The sequence below is a fragment of the Halichoerus grypus genome, chromosome 6 (genome assembly GCF_964656455.1).
Source record: "Halichoerus grypus chromosome 6, mHalGry1.hap1.1, whole genome shotgun sequence".
Classification (NCBI taxonomy): Eukaryota; Metazoa; Chordata; class Mammalia; order Carnivora; family Phocidae; genus Halichoerus; species Halichoerus grypus.
In genome coordinates this window covers 142877570-142891210 of record NC_135717.1, presented here as the reverse complement: position 1 = coordinate 142891210, position 13641 = coordinate 142877570, and the positions used below count along the sequence as shown (strand labels likewise).

General features: G+C 37.3%; 1 long non-coding RNA gene across 1 annotated transcript in view; it reads left to right on the top strand.

The window, feature by feature from the left end:
- LOC144382152 (uncharacterized) overlaps positions 1-13641 on the top strand; it is a 212962-nt gene that overhangs the window by 74602 nt on the left and 124719 nt on the right. Inside the window, exon 3 of the long non-coding RNA XR_013448587.1 lies at positions 10221-10328. This is a non-coding gene — a long non-coding RNA (uncharacterized LOC144382152). The remainder of the gene's footprint in view (positions 1-10220; positions 10329-13641) is intronic.

Below are 13641 nucleotides of genomic sequence, written 5' to 3'. Positions count from 1 at the left end.
GCCTCTGTTCATCTCTCATACCATGCTCTCTGCCTGAGATGCCCTTCTGGCCCAATTATCAAGCTTTGCTTTCATAGCAAATAGCATCTGAAATATTTTGAATTTAGTGTGTTTTTGTTTGTTTTCTGCTTTGTTGTTGTTTTTGTTTTTACTTCAAAGCTCATGATTTTCCAGCTATAGTCAGAGGTTGACACTCTTGATTACTGCCTTTGTGCTATATGTTCTAAACTGCCCGGTTCCTTTATATAAATATATATAACCACTTATATTTCTATTTAAATTGTTTGGGGTCCACAGTCCCTTTGTTATGCATACTGTAAGCTCTTAGATATAAACTACTATAAGGATTTAATTTGCTTCTTGTGGCTTTGCTTGCCTCAGGCTGCTGCCAAATGTATCTAGGAACATTAGCAATTTGCAGCAGTTCCAAAGCACCATCATTTATAGGACAAAAACCAAACTGCACTATTATTACACAGAAATTAGAGCAATCAATAGACGTAGTACTTCCCTCCACAATACATATGACCCAGCAGATTATAAAATAGCTTTTTGGTGCACAACTGTGTACTTCTATTATTCTTTATTTTTTTGTTCACATATGCATGAGCTATGACAAGGTATAATGAAAAGAGAACGGAGTAATGGATTTAGTCCTGGTTCTATATGAGATAGCCTTATGACCTTGATCAAGACACCCACCTCCTTTAAATATCAGCTTCTCCATGTGTAAAACGGGTATGATCATACCTGCCCTGACAAGGTTATTAAGCAGATGTGAAAATTCTTTGGAAATGCAAATTTTAAGGTGTGATAATGGTTATTGAATCCAATAAAATAACCACAGACATGCATAGTAAAGTATGTTTAAATTGGTATTGATGTTGCATACATTTCCTGCAACTGGATGAAATCATCTGTACAAGAGGGAAAACTGAAGCTGGATATGCAGTTTTCTCCTTGGCAGATGTTGCTGTGTGATACACATTGTCCCGTTGGGAAAGCCTCAGAAAATTGTATGTTCATTTTAGGTTTAGCTCTATGACTATGTGAGATACCAGGAAAAAGATTAGCTTTCTGTAAGAAATAAGCTAAACAATGTATTGAACCCATTAATGTACTGAATCCATCCGACCTAATTTCTGAAATGTTTGATTTGTAGTTGCTAAAATTTACATGATAGTGCAATGAAAATAAAAATAGGCATTTAAGTAAATTTGTTGTTTGCAGAAATTAGCAGTGATTTCATCAAGTTGCATTCAAGATCTTCCTCTAGAAGTTTTGTTTGCCAAAAAATAAAAGAGATTAAAAAATATTTTACAGCCATTTGTAAAACAACAACTGATTATCAAAGATGAGAAGGCTGGTTCTTGGCAGATTCCAAAAGGAATTTTACAAAATCTACTGGATGTGTATGAAAAAATTAATTAATCCTCTCATCACTTTAGCGATGAACCCAAAGTAATAAAATATATAATCCCCGTTTTCTGCATAAGGATACTAAAGTAGAAAGGTTATTACATGCTGTAGACCATTCTGAGAATCAATGTCTGAGCAGGGAAAAAATAATAACTCTGGCATTCTGGCTCCTGAGAATGAAATAGTCATTTGGACTTAGTTTTCTACTTGGGGCTTGCAGCAGTCTATCTTAGATTTACTTCACGGCACATGTGTTTTTGTAGTCCTCTCTGCTCAGCCCACTTAATTTCCTCCCAAGTAATATTTAACATAGGAAAGCAACCTCCTCGATCTGTAGCATCATGCACATAGTCTGCTTAATATATATAATTGAGATGAGTTACTAATCGTATAATGGAAGAGGCATTGATTTTAATGAAATCAAAAAGAGGGAAGTGTTCAGTTTGCGATTTCTCTTTACTTGGTAAGCTCCTGGAAGACTGACTTCCTAAAAGGAAGCTGATGACTGTTTCTGTTTTGCTTGTTTAATACTATTCTCCTCACACAGGCTGCTTTGATTTGGTTTTAGGTGAGGCAGTCTGTGTTTTGGTGCAGTGAGGAGGGGGAAGTCATGCTGCATCTGTTAGATTAGCACCTGGTGTGTCTGGTCCCAGAGTTGGCTCTCTTCCCAAAAGGCAGTTGGGGAGTTCATCACACAGCTGCTCTTCACGGGTAACAATAGAGGCTGCTCCTCATTTTATGCCATCTCACTCAGCGTTTTCAGGAATCTTACATTTTTATATGATGTTGTATATATCTACCACAAAAGAAGCTTCAGTGCATTGTGAAAATACATCTGTTACATTTTTATATGACACTTGGCTCTTAATTGAACATAGTTAACACTAATGTTTCTCCTACCTGGGTTTTATATATCTATATAAATATCTATATATGTTATGTGTATAGATATAAATATATATATTCCAAACACTTAATTTTATTAATTAACAAATGATATGTAACATGAGGCAAGTGTTTCCTATTAGTTTATCTAAAAACATATGTTATGAGAAGCATAGTTTATTTTAACAGGATTTGACATACCAGCTAGTCATAACCAGATTTGTATTATTACAAGCGAGACAAAAAAAGAAAATAAAAAAAAGCAATACAAGTAAGTGAAAGCTGGAAATGAAAGCTTACTTGCAGATCAGATGAGGTGAGGAGAAAAATTTTTTATTATGTTTCAGTCCATTAGGTAAACAATCTCTCTATTAGCCCATGGTGAGCTGAATCTGGGCCATCAAAAATAGCTGTGGAGAAACAGATTGATTCATACAGGAAGGATATAAGGGAATTTTCATGACCACACTAAGCAGTTCATTTAGGTCTTAAGAGATGGCAGTTTCATATTTGAGAAAAGATGTGGAAAGAATAAGGAAGAGCAAAAAAAAGAAACCAAATTAGTAAAAAAAAAAAACCCTAAAAATGAAAGCAAAAAAGAAAACAGTACAAATGGATTTAGACTCAAAAGAGAAAATGGAATATGAACAGGAGATACCTTTGGGTATTTCCAGGTCTGTTAGGGAGAAATATTGTCTAAAGCTATTGTGACCTGGTAGCCCAAACAATACATATGGCTTTAAACTTCAGTAGGTGATTTTGATCACATGAAAGAGTTAAATTCAGCAGTGGGGACCTGAGCACGTCTTAAGAAGAATCATTAAAAAGAGCTTTGTCCTTTGATTTGGTTGACTATCTGTTATTTTAGCTTCTTTTTTTTTTTTAAAGATTTTATTTATTTATTTGAGAGAGAGAATGAGAGAGAGAGAGAGAGCATGAGAGGGGGAGGGTCAGAGGGAGAAGCAGACTCCCTGCCGAGCAGGGAGCCCGATGCGGGACTCAATTCTGGGACTCCAGGATCATGACCTGAGCCGAAGGCAGTCGCTTAACCAACTGAGCCACCCAGGCGCCCCTATTTTAGCTTCTTGAGTAATGGTGCTGTGATAAAGAGGGCATGGTGTCAGTTTGTCCGCAAGCAGACTAAGCATCTTATAAGCATGTGATCTTTTAAAACATTTTACAGTGTTTTGTTATGTTTATTATACAAGTGATGTTTAATATAGAAAAATTAGAATAAGCAAAGAAAGAGAAAAATTTGTCAACTCTCCATTGTGAGATATATAATGTTAATATTTTATGTTATATATTTCCAAAATTTCATCTTTCATATACATGTATGTATTCACACATATACACACAGAACCATATTTTATATGATTTAATAACAGTTATTGTTCATTTTCTTAAGCATCTTTCTGTTTTGTTTTGTTTTCTCAGCGAGAGAGAGAACACAAGTGGTGGGGGGAGGGGCAGAGAGAGAGGGAGAGAGAGAACCTTAAGCAGGCTCCACGCTTAGCCCGGAACCCGACGTGGGGCTCTATCTCTTGACCCTGGATGCTGGAATCAAGAGTAGGACGCTTAACCGACTGAGCCACCCGGGAGCCCCTGAACATATTTCTGTTTTAAATACTCCACTTAGGTAATTATTTAAACTCTCCCCAGAGTGAGTTTGTCAACCTCATTCATTTTTCATGCAACGTTTACTGAGTACCTACGATGTTCCAGGTATTAAATAACATAGATTAAGTCTCTACTCTCACGAAGCTTACACTATAGACAGACAAACAGGTAAAAAGCAGCTGAAACAAAGATAGTTAATGTCTTTAGTTAGTATTATAAACTATATGTTATAGTTAATATTATAATATTAATATTATAACTCAGAGTTATAATTGCTAAGAAGAAAATAAAAGGAGTTAATGTGATAGAGTATCCCTAGTGTGAGAGAGAAGTTGTATTGTTATCTATCTAGGGCTGCTGGGGGAATTATGTATGTAAAGTGTTTCCACATGGTGCTGATATATGGTAAATACTCGATGACGATAATGGTATTACGAGTGAGAGAAATCCATTATGGTAGTGCCTACTGTCAAAAGATAAACTGAGGCATATTAAAATTATAAGTTTATTTGAGCGAAAATTGATTCCAATTGGACAGTGCCAAACCAGAAATGGTCAGGAGCTCTCCATGGTGAGGAGCTGGGGGAAGTCCTTTCATAGAGAAGAGGCAGGAGCAACGCCAGGAAATTATTTGATTGGCTATAGTTTAAGCAGTTATATTGTGGAAACCTAGTTGGCTGTTGTGATTTGTTGTCCTTTGGTTTCAATTTCTTAACATTGAGGGATTACAGGCTTAGGTTTTGCTTTGCTCACAAGGCTACTAAGGCGTTAAAGCCACCTCAGTCTAATGGCCTCCTTGTTTACTTAATTTAATACTACACTAGAATGTTATGTGGTTGCTGTACTCATTCTACCTCCTGCCGTCCCTGTCCCCAGTTAGCCATCTTCCAGTGATGCTTTCCCATTCCTGTAAACTCATTTTAAAGTATTGTCAGTCTTGGTACCTCTTATTTACAATTTTAAGTTTCTGGAGGGGCAAAAATAATCTTAGAAGTAAAAAAAAAAAATTAAAGCACCATATGTAAATGTCTTATAAACTTTTATTTTTTTTGTAAATGAATAAAAACAACTAGACTTGCCTGTTACAGTGAAATTAGACTTCATAGCAGTCTATCAATTTAAAAACTTTTTTTTTCCAAAATAAAGTGGGCTTATAGTTGAATTAAGCAGTTTTCAGAGATTTCTAGGGAAAAATGATCTCCTGCATCAGCTCTTGCTTCCCTCCAACTGTGCTTTGCAGGAACAGCCACTTACAACTCTTATTACCTGTTTTAATTTTCCTAGGTATTTATCTTTTTGGTTCCTTCAAATATTCTTATACTGCTCTTAATCAAAAGTGCATATTTATCAACAACTTCCAGTTCCATAGTTGAAGATTGGCTCTGTTGTGTCACTCTTCCCCATATATTTATTTCCCTCCTTCTTTCCTCTTAATATGGTTATATCATAGTTTTGGTTACATCATTCGTTACTGTTTACATTTAAGGTTTAAGTAAGGATTTCAGTGCAGAGTCAAGAAGTGGTTTTGTATCCTTTCTTGTGGTACTTTCTGATTTTCTTAGAATTCATAGTTTTCTTATTTGCCTGGTGCCTATCTTTAGTTTCGTCCCTATGCTTCACTGGAGCCATTATAAACACATCAGTAGTATTTTCCACAATGTCATCATCTTAAGTCACTATCCTACTGCTGTTCGCATGGTGGCCGCCATCTCAGAGCCCTCCACCCTCCCGCGCCCACCTGGACTGGTTGATCTCGAAGCCAAATGCACAGCTGACATTTTGGGATCCCTTTGCCCTCATCATGGGAATTCCCCCCCCTTTTTTTTCCCTTTGTTAGTTTCTCTCTTTCCTGGAAAGCACATCCTCTAGTAAGTTCCAAAAAAAAATGATAGAGAAATTTATTTTAGACTTTTATACCTGATATTCAGATACATCTGAATTTCTAGATTAAAAATTGTTTTCCCTCAGAATTTGGAGAACCTTAGCACAGTATCTTTCCAGTGTCATTAAAGTCCAACAAAAAACCTATTTTTATGCTTTCTTGAGTCACCTCTTTTAATGTTTAAAGAATTTTTAGAGTAATTTTTTATCATTATGAAATGTTATGAACATTTTGGCATAGATTATTCTTCTCTCTCTCTCTGAAGCACATTCTGTGAGTCTGTTTATTTTTTTTAAAGATTTTATTTATTTATTTGAGAGAGAGAGAGAGAGTGCAAGCAGGGGGAGAGGTAGAGGGAGAAGCGGACTCCCCACTGAGCAGGGAGCCCTATGCAGGGCTCGATCCCAGGACCCTGGGAGCATGACCTGAGGGGAAGGCAGACGCTTAACCGACTGAGCCACACAGGTGCCCCTTGTGAGTCTGTTTAATTAGGAGATTTAAGGGCGCCTGGGTGGCTCAGTTGGTTAAGCGACTGCCTTCGGCTCAGGTCATGATCCTGGAGTCCCGGGATCGAGTCCCGCATCGGGCTCCCTGCTCAGCAGGGAGTCTGCTTCTCCTTCTGACCCTCCTCCCTCTCATGCTCTCTGTCTCTCATTCTCTCTCTCTCAAATAAATAAAATCTTAAAAAAAAAAAATTAGGAGATTTAAGTCCTTCAGATCTGGACACATTTATAAGTTAGTATTTTGGTTGTTTCCTGCTCTTAAGGTTATTTTTTTTTTTTTTTTCTATTCTCCATGCTGGTGCTTCTTTTATCAGGTGTTGAACTATTATGATCCTTTGATTTTCTAATCTTTTCTTCTACTTTCTTTCACTTTGCTTTTGGGGAAATATTGTTAGCATTATTTTCAAGCCATTATTTTGACGTTTTAAAATCTCAGACACACACATATACACACATAGATGTTTATATTTATTCATTGAATATTTTTTTCCTGACTTTCTCATACCCTCCTGTTCTTTTTTTAAGGATGTACTATTTTCAGTTATGTCTCTGAGAATATTAGGTTTTGTTTGATAAATAATCTGTTTTTTTATATTGTTTCTACTTTTGTGTTTCTTTCTTACATTTATTTTGGTCTTTTTGAAACCCACGTAACAACTCAGCTTGGTCACAGAGAAACACCTATTTTGAGCAATTTGACATCCCCTCTTGTTGCATATTCAATAGTTCAACTCTCTGGCAGAGAGTTTTCTCCAGAAGTCAGAAGCCTCACATATCCCAGGCTCACCGACACTTCACTTTCTGTCCTGCACCCAGAGACTAGCCCTTATGATTAAGGACACACCCTTCTGGCAAAGAGTTGCTGGACTTCCAGAAGCACTATGATCAGACATGCTATCAGTCTACTGGAAAGTAAAAGGGTCAAAGGAGAGATCACAGAAATTTGCCTCCTATCTCAGGAACATGCGGGGATGCATTAATTTCTTTTTAGGCAAAGACAAACCAATATCTTCCCATGCAGGAAAGAGGGGCAACCTCCTCTTTTTGTCATACTTAGGGGGATAGGACACTTCTACGAAAGCCTTTCCAGAGACCATGCAATTGATCAGCAAAGGCATAATTTTTTATGTATATCCTAATAGAGTCCAATAGGACCTGTACTAGGCTGATCTGGCCTTTGCCCACAGGGTCATCACACTGTAGAAGAAAGTGATCAGATCAGTTCATCCTAAGGAATGAGAGGCAGTTTGTATAGTCCAGCATGAGACTATTCGGATTTAAGCCACTAGTCAATATTTGTATTAACTTGGGTAAGTTACATTACTTCTAAAACCTGTTTTCCTTTTTAAAGATTTTATTTATTTATTTGACAGAGAGAGACACAGCAAGAGAGGGAACGCAAGCAGAGGGAGTGGGAGAGGGAGAAGCAGGCTTCCCGCAGAGCAGGGAGCCCGATGTGGGGCTCGATTCCAGGACCCTGGGATCATGACCTGCGCCGAAGGCAGACGCTTAACGACTGAGCCACCCAGGCGCCCCTAAAACCTGTTTTCCCATCTATAAGATGGGGATAATAATATTTAGTTTATAGAATTGCTGTGAGGTCTAAAAAAGAGAATTTATTTACTGTCTCTCAGCATAGTGCCTGGTCCATAGTAAAAGTGCAAAAATGATTGAGTATTATTATATGTATTAAAGGGTAAGAATGGAGGAGAGGTGTGATTCTAAGTTAAGAAGAGAATCTGTCACTTAGCTTGTACTTTGATTCAGTCTCGAAAAACAGGCTGTTGTAAAGGTGGCTCTAGGTCAAGGATGTTGTGCTTGGAGATTATGAAACTGTAGAAGATGATCTAGTGTCTTCCTCAGTGATTAGCAATGGTTTGGGTGAGAAAGATTAGGAGTTATGAGTTCTCTAGATGTAGTCATTGATAGCCACTCTAGAGAGGCATCAGCAATGGGGGTTCCTGCAGTTTTGACAGTGACAGGAGATGTCACCACAGTGTGTCAGAGCAGAAAGGGAGAAAAATAGAAGATGCCTTAGTGCTAAGAGGACTAGTCCATGGAGCATACAAGAGCTATCCTGTAGGGATTCCAAGATCTATTTGGGGGGTATGCTAATGCTGGTGGTAGTGGTAGTGGTGGTAGTGATGGTGGGGAGTTAACATTCTGGAAGGATAGGTTTGGCTGCATGCAGGGAAGCACTGTTTCTTTGTGACTAGTATCATCATGATCCTGTTTCTGCTTTTACTCCCCGAATAAGGTGATTTGGTTTATGAGGATTATAATTAAAACAGATTGTTGCCCCTACCTGAAGTCAGTTTGGAAAAACTCAGTTGAATTTCTTTGTTGCTGCCAAGAACTCCACAATCCCTGCAAAGCATCCCTGAAGTCCTCCTTGTCCCTTTGGTGTGAATTGCCTCATTTTCAAAGGCTTCATATCCTCACATCTTTCGTGCATTATTTTCGTAGTTCTTTGGGATTTGTTATGATGTCTGCATGGAGCTCTGAGTGTCAAATATTACATATATTTAATCTGGGATTTGAAAAATATTTTTCATTTTGGTGTTCAACAATGTCATGGGTTATGCTGACTTTTATAGGCCTAATCACTAAGAGAAGAAACATTATAGCTGGCTTTTCACTTGCGTAAATTGTTTAAAGCATTGCTAATGTTTGAAGCCTCTTCAGGTAGGATTTCTTTGCATCTTGTGCTTGATTATGATTTGACAGTAACTTCATGGTATAGTGGTATGGGAGGGCATAACTTGTGCCATTTGGTCTAAATGGATCAAGGACCTTGATTTCTGGTGCAGTGGTTTGATATTCTAAGCCTGAACTAAAAGATACACTGTTGTTCTGTAATTTTGCTCAACTTGTAGATTCTTGTTGGCTAGAAATGATTGCATGTTCAGCAACCATTGTCTTTACTTCCTTAGTGAATTTGAAAACTATTTCATAAGAAAATTTTGATAATATAGCGATGTCAGAAAAATATAGGAGTTATCTTCAATTTTCATTTTTATATTTCCTTCCTCACAGATTACTACCATTCATATCAATTCACTGTCTATTGCTACTCATTCTAATTTTGCAATGGACTTGAAATTTTTTCCTGCTACTGTAGTCTTTGTTGTAGTTTAGACTTTCTTTATTTCTTGTTTGCATTATCGCAATAAACTCCTCAGGTATCTCCCTGCTCCCAATGTCGATCTTCTTCAGTCTCTTAACACACAATTGTCAAATGGTATCCCTACTTAAAATAATAAAAATTTAATAATTATAATTTCATACAGAAGAGAGTCCAAAAACCTCAGTGTGTCATTTAAAACCCTTAACAATTTGAACTCAGCTGAACTTTTCTTACCCTCTCCTCTTTCTTTCTTCCCCTTCTACCCCAGTGACCAATAACTTTTTCTGGTTAGCTTCCCAAAATATACTGAAAATAATCTGTTCTCTTGAAATACAGGACCTTGAATATATATATATATTATATATATATGAATATATATATATATTCATAAAATATATCATATATATCTTGTATATATATATATAATATATATATAATATATATATATAATATATATATATATTCATAAAATATATCATATATATCTTGTATCTTTATATATATATAATCTATGTATCTTTCAAGAATGAGCTCAAATTATCTACCTCATAAGAACGGCTCCATCCTGTAGCCATCTTCTTTTATACCACAGGATGCCGTGTTTTAGATGCTAATGGTCCAAGCTGTGCAGGCTGATTCTCTTAGCTGTCTCATTAGATAGTGAATTCCTTGAGAGCAGAGAAAGTATTTTCTGGTATGCCCCACTATGTCTAGCAGAATACTTTAAGTTTCTTAAATACTTACTGGGTTAATTGTATTGATTTGAGTTATTTTTCCATTTTAGGTTTCCCAAAACACATGGTCGTATTTTAAAGTTCCTAAGTGACACAATCTGTGAAGACATTTCTCATCACCCTCGCGTCAATTTCCAGACGAAGCTCTGCAAAGCAAGGTACCATACTAAGGTCATGCGATGACCACTCAACAGGATTGATTCAGAAATATTGTAATCCAAAATGTGAAATAGCGTAGACTTAATTATTCAACATACAAGTATTGAGTGCTGGGAGAAGTAACAGTTCAATAATGAATAATCCAATTCCTTCACTCAATAGCTCACAATATAGTGGAAGAGGTAGTTTAGTCTAATAAAAATGTATTGAACACCTACTGTTAGGTGACATGAAGATAAGGAGGTCTCTGCTCTCAAGAAACCTATATCCTATAAGGGCATACAGATGCATAAAGAAACGGCTATAGTATAGTACGTGTTATAATAGAAGAATCCACAAGGGGACTTTGAGAGACAGAAGAGGATTGATTGCCTAAGTCACCTTGGAGTGTTAATGACAGCTTCCTAAGTGGATGTGTAAACTCATAAATAATTTAAATATCATGAGATAAGTGTTACGTGGTAAACTTATGTATGGTATGCATAGAGTCAGACAAGGTTTCAAAAAGACAAGGTAGAATTTAAGCTGGTACCTAAAAATGTGTAATATTCAGCAAGAGAAAGGAAAATGGCATCTAAGAAGAGGGAGCAAAAAGTACAAGTGCATGGGGGCATGGAAGGATGTGACTTGTTTTAGGGACTGGTACCTAGAAGTCTGTAATAGGGTGGGGGGAAATGGCAAGCAGTGAGGCTGGGAAAACAGAATGGGGGTGTGTGAGATTGAGAATGGTCTTGTGTGCCAACCTAAACAAATAAGACTTAAAATTTGGGGGTCAGAGAGCTCCTAAATATATTTTTTTAAATTTTATCTTCTAATTAAAGTATAATATACTACAGTAAAGAGCATATATGATAAGTGCATGGCTTGATTAATTTTTGCAAACTCAATACAACGGTCCAGATCAAAAGACATTCAAGCACCTTAGTGAGCCTTTGCTTGCCTCCTTCCAGTCAGTACTCCAAAAGTAACCATTATCATGACTTCTAATAGCATTGATTACTTTGACTTGATTATGCGTATTATTTATTTATTCATTTATTTTTAGAGAGAGAGAGCATGTGCACAAGTGGTGGTGGGGGGCAGAGTGAGAGGGAGAGAGAGAATCTTAAGTAGGCTCCACACCCAGGAGCCCAACCTGGAGCTCAATCTCATGACACTGAGATCATGACCTGAGCTGAAATCGAGAGTCAGACCCTTAACCGACTGAGCCACCCAGGCGCCCCTGATTATGTGTTTAGATATGGAATCACTGGGATTTCATGTGTGTTAATGTTTTAAAGACTCATTCATATTGCTATACATGGTTGTAGATTATTTCTTTCCATCTCTGTATTCTATTGTATGAATATACCTCACTTTATCAACTCTACTGGTGGACATTTAGCTTGTTTTCAGTTTGGGGCTGTTTTGAAGTATTGCTTTGAGCATTCTAGTACCTGTCTTTTGGTGAATATATGTATACATTTCTCTTGGGTATGTAGTGGAATGGTTGGTGTTCATAAATACTGCCAAACAGTTTTTCAAACTGGTTGTCCCAATTTAGACTCTACTCTTGCTCTGCCTCCTCACAACACACACTAAAACTGTAGGGAAGGGAAAAAGATAATACATCTACTAAGCAATTATTATGATCTTTTATACCATTATTGGGGTAGGTGCCATTACATAGTTATTCTCATGCTACTAATAAGGAAACTCATGAAAACTAAGAAGGTAATCCAAAATCCCATAATGTAGATAATAATTAACATTTATTGAGACTAGTTATGAGCTAGGGTCCTGTAGCTGGCTGAATAATGGCTCCTTAAGATGTACATGTCCTAATCCCTGGAACCTATGAATGTTACCTTATATGGCAAAAACTTTGTAGATAGAATTAAATGAAATATCTTGATATGGGGAGATTATCTTGCATTATACTGGGTGAGGGGTAAATGCAATCAATCACAAGTGTCCTTATAACAGATGGGCAGAGGGGCGCCTGGGTGGCTCAGTCGTTAAGCGTCTGCCTTCAGCTCAGGTCAAGATCCCAGGGTCCTGGGATCGAGCCCCGCATCGGGCTCCTGGCTCAGCGGGAAGCCTGCTTCTCCCTCTCCCACTCCCCCACTTGTGTCCCCTCTCTCGCTGTCTCTTTGTCAAGTAAATAAATAAAATCTTTAAAAAAAAAAAAAAAACAGATGAGCAGAGGGATATTTCAGATAGAAGAGGAGAAGGTATTGTGACCAAAGAGGTAGAGATTGGAATGAGGCAGCCACAAGGCAAGGAATGCAGTGGCCACTGGAATCTGGAAAAGGAAAGGAACACATCCTCCCCTAGATCCCCCAGAGGGAACATAGTCCTGCCAACACCTAAATTTTGGCCCCTTGAAACTAGTTTTTGAATTCCTGGCCTCTAGATTGATGAGAGAATAAATTCTGTTGTCTTAAGCTACCAAATTTGTGGAAGTTTGCTATAGCAGCAATGGGAAATACAGGCATTAAGCCATGAATTTTTCATGAATTATGTCACTTAATGCTATGAGGTAGGTGGATTAACCCCACTTTACAGAGAAGGGAAATGAGCTTTAGCATGACTGAATAACTTTCCCAAAGGCAAGAGCTAGCAAGAATCAGAGATAGGAATTGAAAAATAGAGGTTGTGTAACTCCAAAGATCATACTCATGACCAATACAGTAAGTAGAAGAATCAGACTCCAAACCAGGTTTCACTGATGCCCAAAGTCATAATTTCCCTATAACATTTCATGTAATGGATTTGTGTTGTTAAAAAAAGCTTCAAGAAGCATAATGAAGGATAGATTAGAATGAGAGTCAGGATACAGGGAGATCAGTTAGGAAACAAAGTGAATTATTTAGAACAGAAATGTTGAGATCCAGGACCAGGGATACATGGGAACCTACACTAGTGATGGAATAGAATCGTCTCTCAACCATAGAATCATCACACTGAGGACTGAAAGTGTATTATTTTATGCCCATAAATCCATGCTTGACTGCGTGAGTGAATGGCTGAATGAATGCCCACTCTGGACTATTGCTCTTTAAATTACTTCAAACCGCAGGGGAGGTTTCTTGCTTGATGATAGAACCATTATAAAGAATGACTTGAGTCTGGAGGAATCTGTGTTTTGGTATCGGTTCAGAACTGGATAGGAAAAAGGAAAATAGTATAAGAAAGAGATTGTTTATCTCATCCTATAAAATCTAGTGGTTTCCAGTTCATACACAGAAAATGTGCTCGAAATCATGTAGAGTGGAAAATCCAAAGTAATAATATGAAGTTCTAAGGCTAAGGCATATATTTCTTTTGAGG